The sequence below is a fragment of the Elephas maximus genome, chromosome 2 (genome assembly GCF_024166365.1).
Source record: "Elephas maximus indicus isolate mEleMax1 chromosome 2, mEleMax1 primary haplotype, whole genome shotgun sequence".
Lineage (NCBI taxonomy): Eukaryota > Metazoa > Chordata > Mammalia > Proboscidea > Elephantidae > Elephas > Elephas maximus.
In genome coordinates, this window is record NC_064820.1 from 152,929,788 (window position 1) to 152,945,162 (window position 15,375).

The 15,375-nt window shown below is 50.9% G+C and overlaps 1 protein-coding gene across 1 annotated transcript in view; it reads left to right on the forward strand.

Moving 5' to 3' along the window:
- The first annotated feature begins 3,253 nt into the window (after positions 1-3,253).
- Positions 3,254-15,375, forward strand: part of PSD2 (pleckstrin and Sec7 domain containing 2) — a 48,426-nt gene continuing 36,304 nt past the window's right edge. The window contains exon 1 of the mRNA XM_049873795.1: positions 3,254-3,417. The gene's annotated coding sequence lies outside the window, so the exon portion shown is untranslated. The remainder of the gene's footprint in view (positions 3,418-15,375) is intronic.

The window sequence follows — 15,375 nt, forward strand, 5'->3', positions numbered from 1 at the left end:
CAGGTTGGCACAGGGCTGGCACACAGCAGGTGTTCAGAGAGCACTTTGGGATTGCTCTGGGGAAGCCCTCTCCAGCCAGTGTCCCCTCCCCAGGCCTCAGTATCCCAGCCGGAAGACGGGAGAATTGAATGTTTTAGGTGCTGGCTGAGCCAAGCCTCCTCTGGGTCCAGGGATGGTCCTCAGAATGCAGGATGAAAATGAGTTCCTCCAGCTCGAAGATTCCAAATTCTGGCCTCTTCCCCTCCCTGGATGCCTCCGCCCTGCTCAGGCTGAAGAAGAGAAGGAGGCCGGAAGGCAGGTAGAGTCCATGGCAGAGGCTCTGGTAGGCCCACTCCCACCTACAGGTAGCGGAGGGCAGAAGGGACAGCATTGAAGTCAAGCCCATTCCGTGCCTGTCAGCCTTTAAGAAGATCCTGGGCACCTGCATATAGAGAGGCTTCCTTGCTTCTGGGCTCTGTGGGAACGTCTTAGGGTTTGATGAAAAGTGAGGGGTTGTGGCCCCGGTGCCCTCTTGACAGGCTGGCTGTGTCCATAGGTTTTGCCTTCCTGGGACCTTGAGCAAACGGCTTGTGCTCTTGGGGCTTTGGCTTTCTCATCTGTAAAATGGACATAATTAGAGTGCTTACTCTGTAGCGTGTTTTTTTTTTTTTTAAATTTTTTTTACTGTGCTTTAGGTGAAAGTTTAGAGAGCAAATCAGTTTCACATTAAACAATTAATACACAAAGTGTTTTGTGGCATTTGTTGCCAACCTTGTGATGTGTCAACACTCTCCCCTTTTCCACCCCGGGTTCCCTATTTCCATTCATCCATTCATCCAGTTTTCCTGTCCCTTCCTGCCTTCTTGTCTTTGCTTTGCGGCTGGTGTGCCCATTTAGTCTTGTATGCATGATTGAGCTACATGTGTTGTTTGCCCTATAGACCTTTGGCTGAAAGGTGAACCACAGGAGTAACTCCTGTATTGAGTAAAAAGGGTGTGTGAGGGCTATACTCTCAGGGTTTCTCTAGTCTCTGTCAGACCAGTTAGTCAGGTATTTTCTTTTTGGGTGAATTTCAATTTTGTTCTACATTTTTCTCCCGTTCTGTCTGGGACCCTCTATTGTGATCCCTGTCAGAGCAGTCAGTGGTGGTAACTGGGCACCATCTAGTTCTTCTGGGTTCAGTCTGGAGGAGGCTGTGGTAGTTGTGCTCCATTTGTCCTTTGGACTAATCTTTCCCCTGTCTTTGATTTTCTTCATTCTCCTCTGCTCCAGCCAGGATGGGACCTGTAGATAAATATTAGATGGCCACTCATAGGCTTTTAAGACCCAGACACTACTCATCAAAGTAGGACATAGAATATTTTCTTTATAAACTAGGTTATGCCAATTGAGCTAGATGTCCCCCAAGACCATGGTCCCCAGCCCTCAGCCTAGTAACTCAGTCCCTCAAGGAGTTTGGATGTGTCTGTGAAGCTTCTATGACTTTGCCTTGGTCAAGTTGTGCTGACTTCCCTAGTATTGTATACTGTCTGTCTTACCCTTTGTAGAGTGGTTTTGGTGGTGAAAAACAACAAATGGAAAACACTTAGTGTGGAGTCTGGCAAATGGTAGATGCACACTTAATAGCAGATATGGCACCATGGTTGATGAAACCAGCTTCACCAGTCTCCTTGAAGGGAAAGGAGAGTAATCATAGTTCTTCTCCTCCAATTACTGTCTCTCCCTGCACAGCTCATATATCCCTCATAGGTCAGTAAATCCTTTCTTTTCCCTTACCCTCTGCTCCCTAAGAAGAGAGCTTCCAACTGCCTGTGTGGGGGGTGGGGAGAGGGTAGTGGTGGTGGTGGGTGGATGCGTGGCTGGAAAGAAGGTCAGGAAAGGGTTCATGCAGGAAGGGGCATTTGAACAGGGATTTGAGGGTTGAATAGGAGTTCACTGAGCACAGCAAGATCACCTGGCCAAGCAGAGGGTGGAATACCTGCAAAGGTCCAGAGTTGGGAAGGAACTGGGTGTGGCGAGCAGCCTCTAGGAGCTAGAGTGGCAAATGGTAGGTGAAAATAGCCTCCTTGGCAGAACCTGACTCTAACCTGATTTTTCTTCTCCCTTTGGACCAGGCCTGCTAGCCCTTCCCTCCTCCCCTCAGCCCAGGGTATACCACTTCCTTCCTAGATCGCTAGGGGTGGGATTCATTTATTACCTCTCTGAGAGGTGGGATCTTGCCCTGCAGGAACTTTACAGCCAGGAAATTCTTCTTGATGTCTAGCTCAAGTATGGTCCTGGCACCTTTCTTTGGATCTAGGGTCCTGGAGTAGGGAGGGTAGGGGGAGGACTTCAAGGTTGTGACTTCCATCGGGAAGGGGCTGTGGGGCAGGCCCCTTGAGTGGTTTCTGCAGCCTAGAATCCCCTACATCCCTCTGCCTAGGGTGGTCTCCCCCTCATCTGGCGCTGGGACTTGGCCTCCTCAGTGGGACCCATTCCTCATCTCCTCCCTCCCTTGGGATCTCTCTGCTTTGTCCCTCTCCTCTCTCTTCTGGCCCACTTCCATCTATGTCCCCCCTTCCATCTATGTCCCCCCTTCCATCTATGTCCCCTCTTCTATCTATGTCGGGAGCCTCCCTTCTCACCCCATACTCCGGGTCTGTCAGTTCCTCTATCAGTCTCCTTAGTCTCAAGGGCTGTTACCCTCTCTCTGAGATCCTCCACCTCGCCCCTTCCCCCTTCCCGGTTCCTCCCCTGTCCTGGTCTCCCCCGGGCAGGGGTGGGGAAGCAAGGGGTGGAGGGTACAGAGTCAGTTGAGAGAACGGGGCACAGAGAACAGACCGCGGGCGCAAGGCAAAGACCTGGCCCCCTATTTTCCACTTCACTTGGAGGAGGGCTGAGAGGGTCGTGAAGGCTCAGGGTCAGGGGCCGGAGAGCTCTGCCGAGCGGGCGGTGGTTGGCCCGGCCGGGGGTTCGAAAGCAGTGGGGCCGGGCCGGGCTGGAGGGGGCGGAACCTCGCGGCGCTCCCCTCCCCCACGTTCTTAAAGGGCCCGGCGAGGGGCGGCGCGGGACGGGGGTGGACTGCGCCCTCCGCGGCCGGGTTAAGGCACAGAGTTGAGCGCCAGGTGCGGAGGCGCGGCCGGCGGGCCGGGCTGGGTAGCCGCTGTCGCCCCCCGGCTCCGCTCCCGCCGCCCGCCCGCCCGCAGTCCCCCCGCCCTTCCCCGCCCTTCCCGCTCCTCCCTCCCTCCCTCCCTCCCTCCTTCTCTTCCTTCTCTCCCTCCAGCTGTCCGTCCCCCTTCTCTGCTCAGCTGCTCCACTGCCGCGGCTCCGACACCTGAAGGGACCGAAGCGGGCGCCGGAGCCCCGACAGGCGGCGGCGGAGCGGGACGGCCAGTCCAGCGGCGGCCTCTGCATGGCCCCGCCGTGAGAGGCTGGACCGAGAGGCTGGGACCCGCAGCGGTGAGTGGGGCCGCGGGCCACCTTGTCCCCAGGGCCCGCGTGCTCTGGGACCCGCCCCTCCCGGAGGGGCTGGGGGCCGAGGGTGTGCTGGGCTGGGGGCGCGTGCTGGGTGGCGGGCACCGCCCTCCGCCCTCGGCGCCCGCCGGGTCTGCTAACAAAGCTACATTTAGTGATCAATTCCGTGGCGGCTCGGAGCAACCGAAGGATACGGTTGTCATGGAGATGGGGCAGAAAGAGGAAGCCCGGGGATGGCCGGGTCTGGGCCGGGGAGTGGGGGCGCCTCTAGAGCTCCACCCCGGCCTGCGGGGAGGGTCAGGGCCGGCCGGCCCAATCGTCCCAGGGGCTCTGCCTCCTGGTTCCGCCTTTTGTATAATCTGACTGTGCATGTGTTCGTTGATGGGGTGCCAGCGGCAGTTTGTTGGCCGGGGACTCGGGGCGTCTTGTGCCGGGGCCTGCCGGCAACCACCTTCACAAGGGAACAGCTTTGAGGATTTATTTCTGTTTCCAGTTTCCCAACTTTGACAGCCTGGCTTGGCAACCAGGCCTCCCCGGCTCAGCCGGCAGAACAGGGGCTTGCGTGGGGGCGTGGCAGGCAGCGGGCATGGCCGAGGAGGCACATAATGGCCGTGGCATCAGCGGAGAAGGGGTACTTGGAACGGGATGCTGGGGCTGGGGTAGGGCAGGGAGTCCGGATGTGGGGACCACCCCGCCCAACCAGCCCCATTCTAGAAGGAGGTATTGAGACCCCTGCTGTCCCTGGAGGATCTGGAGCACCTCAAGGCAGAGCTGGGGGCATTGTCTCTGCACAGGCCCAGGGTCCCTGCCCCATGCCCACCTCTTTGTCTTGGGGCCACCTTGGGGGGCTCTGGGTGAGAAGTAGGTACAGAGGCACTGGCCACAATGGAAGAGATCCTTGGCAGGTTCAGGATAAGGCAGGCTGAGCCTGATAGGTGGGAGGTGGGAGGCATGGAGAGGCTCAGGGCTTCTTAGGACAGATGGGCAGCCTGGGCCTGGGGAGAGGCATTTGGGGTTTCCTGGGTTCCAGTCCCTTCTTCCAGACTTTGGAGACAAGAGCTGCAAAGTGGGAGGGGGGTGCACTTAGGCAACCTGAGGAATAGTGGGTAAGAGGCACTGGGGCTTCGCCCAACCTAACATCTGGCCCTGGGCAGCTACGGTCACTCCTCCTCTTTCCCCCAAAGGTTAGGAACCCCACCTCCCAGGGAAGCTCCAAGTCCTGGTAACTGGGATTCTTGAGTCAGTTAAATGGGCCTGCTGCCCTCTCCTGTCCACTTCACATCTCTGGAGGAGAGACCTGCCTTCCCAGGATCTGCCTCTTTCCCCCAGCATATGGTGGGAGATGGTGGCTTTTGAGTGAGGTTACTGCAAAGTTTAGTCCTGGTGGAAACACAGCAGCCCCTGAGAATCTGGCCTTAACCCCCAGAGGACTCCCCCATGTTGGGGTGATAGGTGGGTGGTGGCTCAACTAAAGGTAGACACGCTTGCTTGGGGTGTCCTTGGAAGGACTCCACCGATGGTGTCTCTCGCAGGGGCAGAAGTCTCAATGCTTGGGTGATTTACACCCTGCAGCCCCAGGGTGCCCTGTGCCAGACTGAGTGGTCTGTCTACATCCTGCTGCTTGTCCTGATCTGACAGCTATGGGGTATGCACTCCCCCAACAGACCTAACCCACAGTACTTCCCAGGGCCTTTCTTGAAGGGAGAGAACAAAGTTAGCTGGAAGGAGAGACTCCCTGCTCTTGACAGGACTGAGAGAGAAAGGAGCTGGGGGATGTCACCTCCCCAGCTTCCGTATGTCAAGCACCACTACTGCACAAAACACTCTAATACACACAACAGCCTTATGAGGGAGGCGCTACCATTATTCCCATTTTGTGGAGAAAGTTACTGAGGCTCAGGGAAAAGTGGCTTACTTAAAGTCACCTGGTCAGTAAGCAACAGGATTTGCACCTTGGCGGAACTGTCTGATGCTCAGACCTATGTCCCTAACCTCATTGTTTTCTTCCTTGGAGATGCAAGCTAGCAGGGAGGTGGGATTGACCACCTCTTCATCTGGGGAAGGGGTGGGGGGGGAAACTTGACAGAAAACAGACATTCAGCTGGGGTCTCCTAGAGAGGTGGGATTACAGACATTCCCATTCCGGACGTCGGCATTGCCTTTCGAGGCAGACGAAGATCTAGACCTCCATGCCAGATGGTCTTTTCCAGGAAAATCTGTTTTGAGAGGCATCTTATGTCTGGGACTCCATATTTAGCCTGGCTCCTCACATGGGAGGATACACTCAGGCTGTCGCCCCTGGAGGGGTGTTTGGGGGTGAGTGGGCCTGGGGCCAGACCTGGCTCCTTGCCAAAGCTCAGGCAGAGGTGGGGCAGGGCCTGTGTTCTAACCAGCGGCTGCTCTTCAGGGCCGGCCATTTCCTTCCAAATGTTTGCCTCCCTAAGCAGGTCTGCTCACAGGTGAGCTGGCTTCCTTTAGATGGTGAGCCTCTCAAAGGCATTGCCCGCTTTGCCTCAGGGTGACTCCAGCATCCAGCCCGGGGCAGACCCAAGGCCCAGCTTGCTAAGTGTTTGTGGACTGAACCGGACAGAGGATGTCCTCTCCCCTAACTTCTGGCCTGGCAAGCCCAGCCCTGAGCTCCCCTCTTTGGAGTGTCTCCTTGCACTCCCTTCATCCCCCCCATCTGACTTTTTTATCTTGTCAAACCTAGTAGTACAGTCAACACCCATCCAAATACCCTTTATCAAGATACCTATATTTGCTAATTGTGAACATTTTGCCGCGTTTGTTTCTTTCTCTGAACCTTTTGAAAATAAATTGCAGACATGATAACAACCCCTACATACTTCAGCATAAATTTTCTGAGACAAAAATATTTTTCTCCATAATGACAATCAATTATTGTATCCAAGAATTTTTACATAAATATAATTTAATCTAACATATAATCCATATTAAGATGTCTCTAGTTTTTTTTTTTAGTTGTCCTAGTAATGTCCTTTATAGATTTAACAATTTTTTTTGATCAAGGATTATACATTGCATTTAGTTAGTATGTCTCTCTAGTTTCCTTTAATCTGGAACAATCCTGCCCTCCTTTTTTTCTGAAGTCTTTTATGATATTGTCACTTTTAAAGAGCCCAGGCTACTCCCCTTGTAGAATGTCCCAAATTCTGGGTTTGTTTGATTGCTTCCTTACGACTAGATTCAGGTTAAACGTTTTTCAGCAAGAATATCGCATAGGAGATGTTGTATCCTTCTCAGTGCATCACATCGTGAGGCACATGCTATTAGCTTGTCCCTCTAATAGGTAGTGCAAAGTTAGATCACCTGGCTAAAGGGTCCCTTTGTTTTCATCCTTTTCTGCCCCCTTCCCTTCTTCCAGAAATTTCATCTACCCCTGGTCATCCCTGCACTAGGTCAACACACCTGACCGAACCCCTACTTCAGACCAGCAGAACGGAGATCAAGCATTGATGGGGACTTCAAGGCGCTCACAACTTCAGGGGTGGGGGTGGGGAGAGGCACAGCTTAGGGCAGGTGCCCTCAGATGGGTGGGAGAGGCCCAGAGAAAGCAGAGAGGGGCATGGCAAGGCGAGAGGGGATGGGGTGGGGGCAAGACAGGGAGGTGGGCTTGCACCACAAGTGGCTTGGAATGTGTGCTGAGGAGTTAGCTTTCTCCTCAAGGACTCCGGGAGCCACTGCAGGGTTTTAAAGAGAGGAGTGCTAGGGCAGATTTGGGTGCTGGAAGAGGCACTCAGAAGGGCATGGAGTGAGATTGGCAGGGCCAGTGTGGTGGAAACAAGGCCAGTCAGGAGGCCATAACGTGGTCCAGGCACAAGATGCCAGGAATTGGCTTCAGGGCTGATGTGTGGTGCATGGGGACAGAGGCTCTGGGAGTTGTGTGTAATGGGGCTTTACTGACACCAAGGTGTGGTGGGGGACTAGAGAGAAGAGGATGGAGTAAGGAGAGATTTAGAAGGAAGAGCTCAGGTAAAATGGCTTGGGAAGGATGGTAGATTCCATTTTGTATGTATGAGGTCTGAGGTACTTTCCAGGTCAGAGGAATGAGCGTGTAGGAGGCTCGTTTCCTTAGATATTGGTGGCCACAGTTGGCCACCCTCTCAGAAGCTCATTTTGAGATGAGGTCAGAGAGAAGGCCATGCATAACCCTTGCAGAGAGTGGAGGGTGGACTTTCAAGTATCAGCAGGGGAGGGATTTTGAGCAGGGCCCAAAATCCCTCAGAGGCAGCTGCTCCCTTAAAAGTCAGGATAATTCCTCCCTTGCAGACCCCCAACTCTCTTACCTCATTTTGCTCTTTCATACTTGCTTGGTAAAACCCCAACTCTGATTAAATCCAACCCCTGCCTGCTCCGTGTTTGCGCCTGTGTAGCTGAATGGGGCTGAGAAAAACTACTACCTGATGGTCTCAATTTAAGTTCAAAACCATGAACTTCAGGTGGGTCCTTAGTGCTGCCCAGCAGTCACACCACATGTTCCGAGTTCATTTCCTCTCCCCCCATACTAGATGACTATTGCACACTTTCTCTTCTATCCTCCACCCCCCACCCAGCCCCTCCTCTTCCATCCTCCCTCTCAGCTGATGACCTGGCTTCCTACTTCTCTGAGAAAGTAGAGACAATCAGAGTAGAAGAACTTCCTCAGACTCCCAGTGCTATATTCATCTTTCAGCATCTGCGTCCACTGCTCTGCCTTCCTCCTGCCACTGTGGATGGAATGTCCCTGATCCTGGCTAAGGCTACCCCTTTACCTGCATGCTAGATCTGTCCCCCTCACCCGCTTAAGGACATTGCTCCAGCAAGTGCCTCTCCTGCATAATCAGTTCCCCTCTCTACTGGATCATTACGTTGGCAAATTCCTTGTTATTATTTCTCCCATCTTAAAATCTCACTTTCTTGATCCCACTTCTCCTGTCATCTACCAATGCATTTTTCTCCTCTTTATAGCAAAACTCCCCAGAAGGATTGTCTAGACTCATTGTCTCCATATCCTCTCCTTCCACTCTCTCTTTAATCCACTCCAATTTACCCCCTTCGCTCCATTGAAACCTCTCTTCTCAAGGTCACCAATGACCTCCATGTGGCTACACCCAATGGCCAATTCTTAGTCCTCATCAACAGCATTTGACACATCCAATCTCTCCCTCTTTCTTGAAATATTTCTTTCCTTGACTTCTAGGACACAGGCTTTCCTTTTTTCCTCCTATCTGGCGAGTTGCTCCTTCTCAACCTCCTTTGATTGTTCTCCCATCACCTCTTCATATGGGAGTGCCCTAGGGCCCAGTATTTGCATTGCAATTCTTCTCCATCTGTATTTACTCCCAAGCTGATCTTATCTAGCCCTGTGTCTGTAAGTACTATCTCTATGCTGCCAAACCTACCTTTATTTTCTAAGATGGCCTCTCTTCTGAGCTTCAAGAGCCTAGTCACCATCTCAACTTTCATGTCTGCCTGACACCTCAGACCCAACATGTCCCAAGCTGAGCTCCTAATCTTCCTCCCCAAACACGTCTTCCCCATCTCAGGAATGGCAATTCCATCCTTCTAGTTGCGCAGGCCCCAAAGCTTGGTGTTATTCTTGACTCCCCTCTTTCTCTCCCACCCTGTATGCTGTCCATCAAGAGGTGAGGCTTTTACCAGTGCCCAGGTCTGCCCCTCAGTCAGCCATGGGAGAGTGGGGGGTGGTTCGAAGGTGGGGCAGGGAGGTGATCAGAGAATGGCCTGGTATTGTTCTTTTCACATCTGCCTACTGTACCCAATGCCGCTTTTCCTCAAACAGCCCCATTTGCATGTATTTTCATCAAGGAGGCCACACTGTCAGACACTGCCAAAGCCCTAAAGCATACAGGAGAGGACAGAAGAAGACGAGGGAGAGAGAAAAAGGGGAGGACTCAGTAAGGGAGGGGATAAGAGGAGCTACTTAATAAAGAACTTGGAGGAGAGGGATGGGGAGGAACGTCACAGGGGAGGAGGTAGAGAGGGAGAGGTGTTTTTTTGGGGGGGTCAGTGAGTAGAGAATTTGAGGCCCTGGAGAGCATGGGGTATGTGAAAATTGGGGCAGAGAGAAAGGAGAAGAAAATCCCTTGCTTCATCTCTCTTGGCTATTGAACTGGACTTGGGGTAAGTATTCAGGGATTGCACCCCGTGGATGGGCTCCCATGGGTCTGCCCCCACCCAGGCATTGTAACTGAGGCAGGGCTGCTTGGGAGAACTTTTGCTTGGTCAGTCCATTGAAGCCTCTGGATTCAACTCTCCACCTGCAGGCCCATGGGTCATATGTGGGATCAAGAAGAAGAGTGAGTCCCAGGGACCCTCTGAAGCCCCAGGAAGACAAAGCAGTGGCCAGTGTGGCCGTGAACTCCTTTAACCAAAACAACCTAGTGCTTTGTGGTTCTGGGTAACTGAGGGTTCACCCTGTAGGGAAGTCAGCTGGGGGTAGAGTCACCAGCTGCAAAAATGATTTGGGGTTTGACAGCAGACATTGCAGGTTTCATTAGTGTTAAGGGCTGTCCAAAGTAGCATGCAGATGTATGGAAATGTAAGCAAATGAGGGGGTGGGGAGAGAAGCAAGCTTGGAGATGTTAAGGAATGACCTTTGCGGAGCTGGGCCCAGGGGGGTCCTGAGAGTCCCAGCAGGCTGTGGGGTACATGCAGATTAAATATAGATGTGCACCCTGCTTTGGGGACCTCTGTCTGCCCAGCAGTGAGAAAGAAGAGGGCCTTCCAGACCCCACAGCCCAAGGCAAAATCTGTTCCCCAGGGGCCAAATCTAGAGGAGGAAGCAGGTTGGCGCTGGACTTCATAATGGCCCCAAATTGGCACCCTCTGATGGGGACGGAAGCATTTTAAGAGAGACCCAGGCCCATGGCCCTTGTCCCCACCTGGCATGGCTTTTGTGCCTTGAAGTGGAAAGATAGGAACGAACCTGGCCTGGGGTGGGAGTGCTGGTGGGACTGGGATTGTAGGGTCTTCACCTATCTTGGGAAAGGGTGGGGTACCCTCTCTGATCCATCCTTCTGGCCCCACAAAAGCCTTTCTCCTGCCTCCACCATCGGGCTGAGCCTTTGAAATCCCTGCCTCAGAACTCGCTCTGATAGGCTGCCAAGGACAAATGTCTACTGGGCACCTGGTGAATGTCCTGTGCTGTCTGGGCTGCTCTCATGCACATTCCACCCCCAGTGGGGATGGCCAGCGGTTCCTCTACAGACCTGAGCACTGTATACACACCATCACCTTTAGTCCTCACAGCAGCCCTGTGAGGCAGGTGCTGTTGTTAGGTGCTGCCCAGTCAGTTCCAACTCATAACGACCCTATGTACAACAGAACAAAACACTGCCCAGTCCTATGCCATCCTCACGATCTTTGCTGTGTTTGAGCCCATTGTCATAACCACTGTGTCAATCCATCTTGTTGAGGGTCTTCCTCTATTTCGCTGACCCTCTCCTTTACCAAGCACAACGTCCTTCTTCAGGGCCTGGCCCATCCCGATAGCATGTACAAAGTTTGTGAGAAGTCTCGCCATCCTCACTTCCAAGGAGCACTCTGGTTGTGTTTCTTCCAAGACAGACTTGTTTGTTCTTCTGGCAGTCCATAGTATATTAAATATTCTTCACCAACACCATAATTGAAAGGTGTCATTGCATCTTCAGTCTCCCTTATTCATTGTCCAGCTTTTGTATGGATATGGGTGATTGAAAATACTGTGGCTTGGGTCAGGCGCACCTTAGTCCTCAAAGTGACCTCTTTGCTTTTTAAGAAGCCTTTTGCAGCAGATTTGCACAATGCAATATGTTGTTTGATTTCTTGACTGCTGCTTCCATGGGCATTGATTGTGGATCCAAATAAAATGAAATTCTTGACAGCTTCAATCTTTTCCGCATTTAGCACGATGTTGCTTATTGGTCCAGTTGTGAGGATTTTTGTTTTCTTTATGTTGAGATGTAATCCATACTGAAGGCTGTGGTCTTTGATCTTCATCAGTAAGTGCTGTAAGTCCTCTTCACTTTCAGCAAGTAAGGTTGTTAATGAGTCTTCCTCCAATTCTAATGCTGTGTTCTTCTTAATATAGTCCAGGTTCTTGGATTATTTGCTCAGCATACAGATTGAATAAGTATGGTGAAAGAATAAACTCCTGGTGCACACCTTTCCTGATTTTAAACCATGAAATACCCCTTGTTGTGTTCGAATGACGCCTCTTGGTCTATGTACAGGTTCCTCATGAGCACAATTAAGTGTTCTGGAATTCCTACTCTTGGCAATGCCATCCATAATTTCTTACAATCCACACAGTGGAATGCTTTTCAATAGTCAATAAAACACAGGCAAACATCTTTCTGGTACTCTCTCTTTTCAGCCAAGATACATCTGATATCAGCCATGATACATCTGATATCAGCCATGATATCCCTCATTTCACATTCTCTTCTGAATCCAACATGAATTTCTGGTAGTTTCCTGTTGATGTACTGCTTTTTTAAATCATCTTCAGCAAAACTTTACTTATGTGTGATATCAATGATATTGTTTGATAATTTTTGCATTCTTTGGGAATGGGCACAAATATGGATATCATCTCTTCCTGTTGGTTGGCCAGGAAGCTGTCTTCCAAATTTCTTGGCATAGACGAGTGAGTACCTCCAGCGTTGCACTCATTTGTTGAAACATCTCAGTTGGGATTCTGCCAATTCCTGGAGCCTTGTTTTTCACCAATGCCTTCAGTGCAGCTTTGACTTCTTCCCTCAGTACCATCGGCTCTTGATCATATGCTACCTCCTGAAATGGTTGAACACAGACCAATTCTTTTTGGTACAGTGACTTTGTGTATTCCTTCCATCTTCTTTTAATGCTTCTTGTGTTGTTCAATATTTTGCCCATAGAATCCTTCAATATTGCAACTCGAGGCTTAAATTTTTTTCTTCAGTTCTTTCACCTTGAGACATGCTGGGCATGTTCTTCCCTTTTGGTTTTCTCACTCTGGGTCTTTGCACATTTCATTATAATACTTGACTTTGTCTTCTGGAGCCACCCCTTGAATTCTTCTGTTCAGCTCTTTTACTTCATCATTTCTTCCATTCTCTTTAGTTACTCTGCATTCAAGAGCAAGTGTCGGAGTCTCTTCTGACATCCATTTTGGTCTTTTCTTTCTTTCCTGTCTTTTTAATGACTTTTGCTTTCTTTATGTGTGATGTCCTTGTTATCATCCCACAATTAGTGTGGTCTTTGGTCATTAGTGTCCAATGCATCAAATCTATTCTTTAGATGGTCTGTAAATTCAGGTGGGAATATACTCAAGGTTGTATTTTGGCTCTGGTGGACTTGTTTTAATTTTCTTCAGCTTCAGCTTGAACTGCATATGAGCAAATGATTGTCCGTTCTGCCGTCGACCCCTGGCATTGTTCTGACTGATGATACTGAGCTTCTCCATTGTCTCTTTCCACAAAGGTAGTCAATTTGATTTTTTTTTGTATTCTATCTGGTGAGGTCCATGTGCATAGTCACCATTTATGCTGTTGAAAAAGTTATTGCAGTGAAGAAGTCGTTGATCTTGCAAAATTCTATCATTCGATCTCCAGCATGGTTTCTATCACCAAGGCCATATTTTCCAACTACCGATCTGCCTTCATTTCCAAGTTTCCCATTCCAATCGCTAGTAATTATCAGTGCATTTTTATTGCATGTTTGATCAATTTCAGACTGCAGAAGTTGGTAAAAATCTTCAATTTCTTCATCTTTAGCGTTAGTGGTTGGTATGTGAATTTGAATAATAGTCGTATTAACTGGTCTTCCTTGTAGGCATATAGGTATTATTCTATCACTGACAGTATTGTACTTCAGGATAGATCTTGCAATGTTCTTTGTGACTATGACTGCGATACCATTTCTCTTTAATTTGTTATTCCCGGCATAGTAGACCATATGGTTGTCCTACTCAAAGTTGCCAATACCAGTCCATTTCAGCTCACTAATGCCTAGGATATTGACCTTTAAGGTGCTGTTAACCCCTTGCCGTTGAGCCGATTCTGACTCATAGCGACCCTATAGGACAGAGTAGGATTGCCTGTAGCATTTCCAAGGAGGGCTGGTGGATTCGAATAGCTGAACTTTTGGTTAGTAGCCCATCTCTTAACCACCGTGTGCTGTTTGGCACCTCATTTTACTCAGGAGGACACTGAGGCTTAGAGAGGTGGGGCAAATTTCCTGAAGTCTCATAGCCTGTGAGATATCTCTGACTTCTCATTTCAAACACTGACCCACTGTCCTGGACTGCCTATCTGAGGCACTTGTTGCTGCACAAGGTGGTCCAAGCTGGGAAGACCAAATGGGTTAGGAAAGTTTAGGGCCACTTTGGGGTGTGGGGGTGGGGAGTTCCCAAGGCTTCTGGGTGGACATCCCTTCCCTTTCATGTTATCTTGGACACCACCATGTCCTTGGCAGTTGGGACATTGATGAGGCACATGCCCAGGCTAACCTGGGCCTAGAGAGGGCTGCAGAGCTCTGGGATGACAGGAAGGTCCTGAACTCTAGGTCTCTTGGCTGACAGAGGCTGGAATGAGCATGGGGAGCTGTGGAATCTGGGAACCTGACTGAGGGGTCTACCAGTCAACTCCCTGCTGTCCGTGCTGTCAGTGGCCCAGCAGGTCTCTGTGGAGCCCTCAAGTGCCTAGTCCTGGGCTGGCCTGGGTGCCATGAATAAGGGGCATAGCTGGTCAGGGTCAGCATGCCAGCCCTTTTCATTGATCTTGTTTAATTGTCCATGTGTGTGCACTGGTGTGTTCATGCATGTGTATGTGAGCATGCGTGTAGGAAGATCCTAGCCTATGTGCCAGAATCTAGGTGAGCTGGACAGCCAGTTAGTGCAGTAGGAATTTTGGGGAAGGACAGTCATGTTAGTAGAGCACAGAATAGATCTGAGAATGAAATGTGTTCAGTTTCTTTTCCCAAGCCACCTTTGCTAACTGCTCTAAAGGGCACAGACACAGATAAGTGGGGGCAAGAAGGGGCTGGGGGTGCAGGGTTAGCATCCTGGGTACTGTGGTTTGAACAGAATTTGATTATGTTTCCTCCTGGAGCCCCTTCTGATTTAGATTCTGATGGTCATTTCTGGGAAGGGATTGCTCAGTGCTACGGGGGCAGAGTCCTTGAAGACTGGGCTCTAGGCAGCCCTGACCAGGGGCCTGTGGGATGGGGATATTCCTCATTCCCCAAACACGCGGATGTAAGAGGAGGCATGTGTTTCCCTTTGTGTTTCTCTGCCTCCTTTCAGGTGTCTCATTTGGACAACATTTGACAAACATCTACTAAGCACCTACTGGGTGCAGGCCCTGTGCTGGGCACTGGAGAGTGCAGTTACTGGACAGATGTGGCCCAGTCCCTTAAGGAGCTCTCTCTGAGTGTCTGAAGTCAGAGGTGGAAGGTCCTTGGGGATTTTCCAGGTTGGGGATCAAACCCAGGGCCTATGGGCGGGCCCATGAGCCTCCTCAAATATACTTGAAATGTGCCCATGTGCGAGGGTCTGTCCGGGGTAGTGTCCACGATCCATCAGATTCTCAAAGAGGTCCAAGACCTGGGAATGGTTAGGACCTGTGATGCACATGGGGAAAATGAGGCCAGAGAGAGCCTTCATTTGCCCAAGACCCCCTAGCACATTGGAGGCAAAACCCAAGTGTTCTGGCTCCCAGCCCTGCTCGCTCAGCCTTGCCTCCACACTGACATTCTAGAACAGGTTTCTCTGGTCCCAGCACCTCCTTGGACATCCCACAAGCTCCCTGATTCTGCCTATCCTGGGTAGTGCTGAGCATCTTGGGCACCCACCCAGATCTGCCTCCTATACCCCCATTTCCACCATGTGGCCCATCCACATCAGCCCCCTGATGTCACTGTGTATGGCTGTAGTCAATGTGGATGCTTGTCTTCCCCACCCTT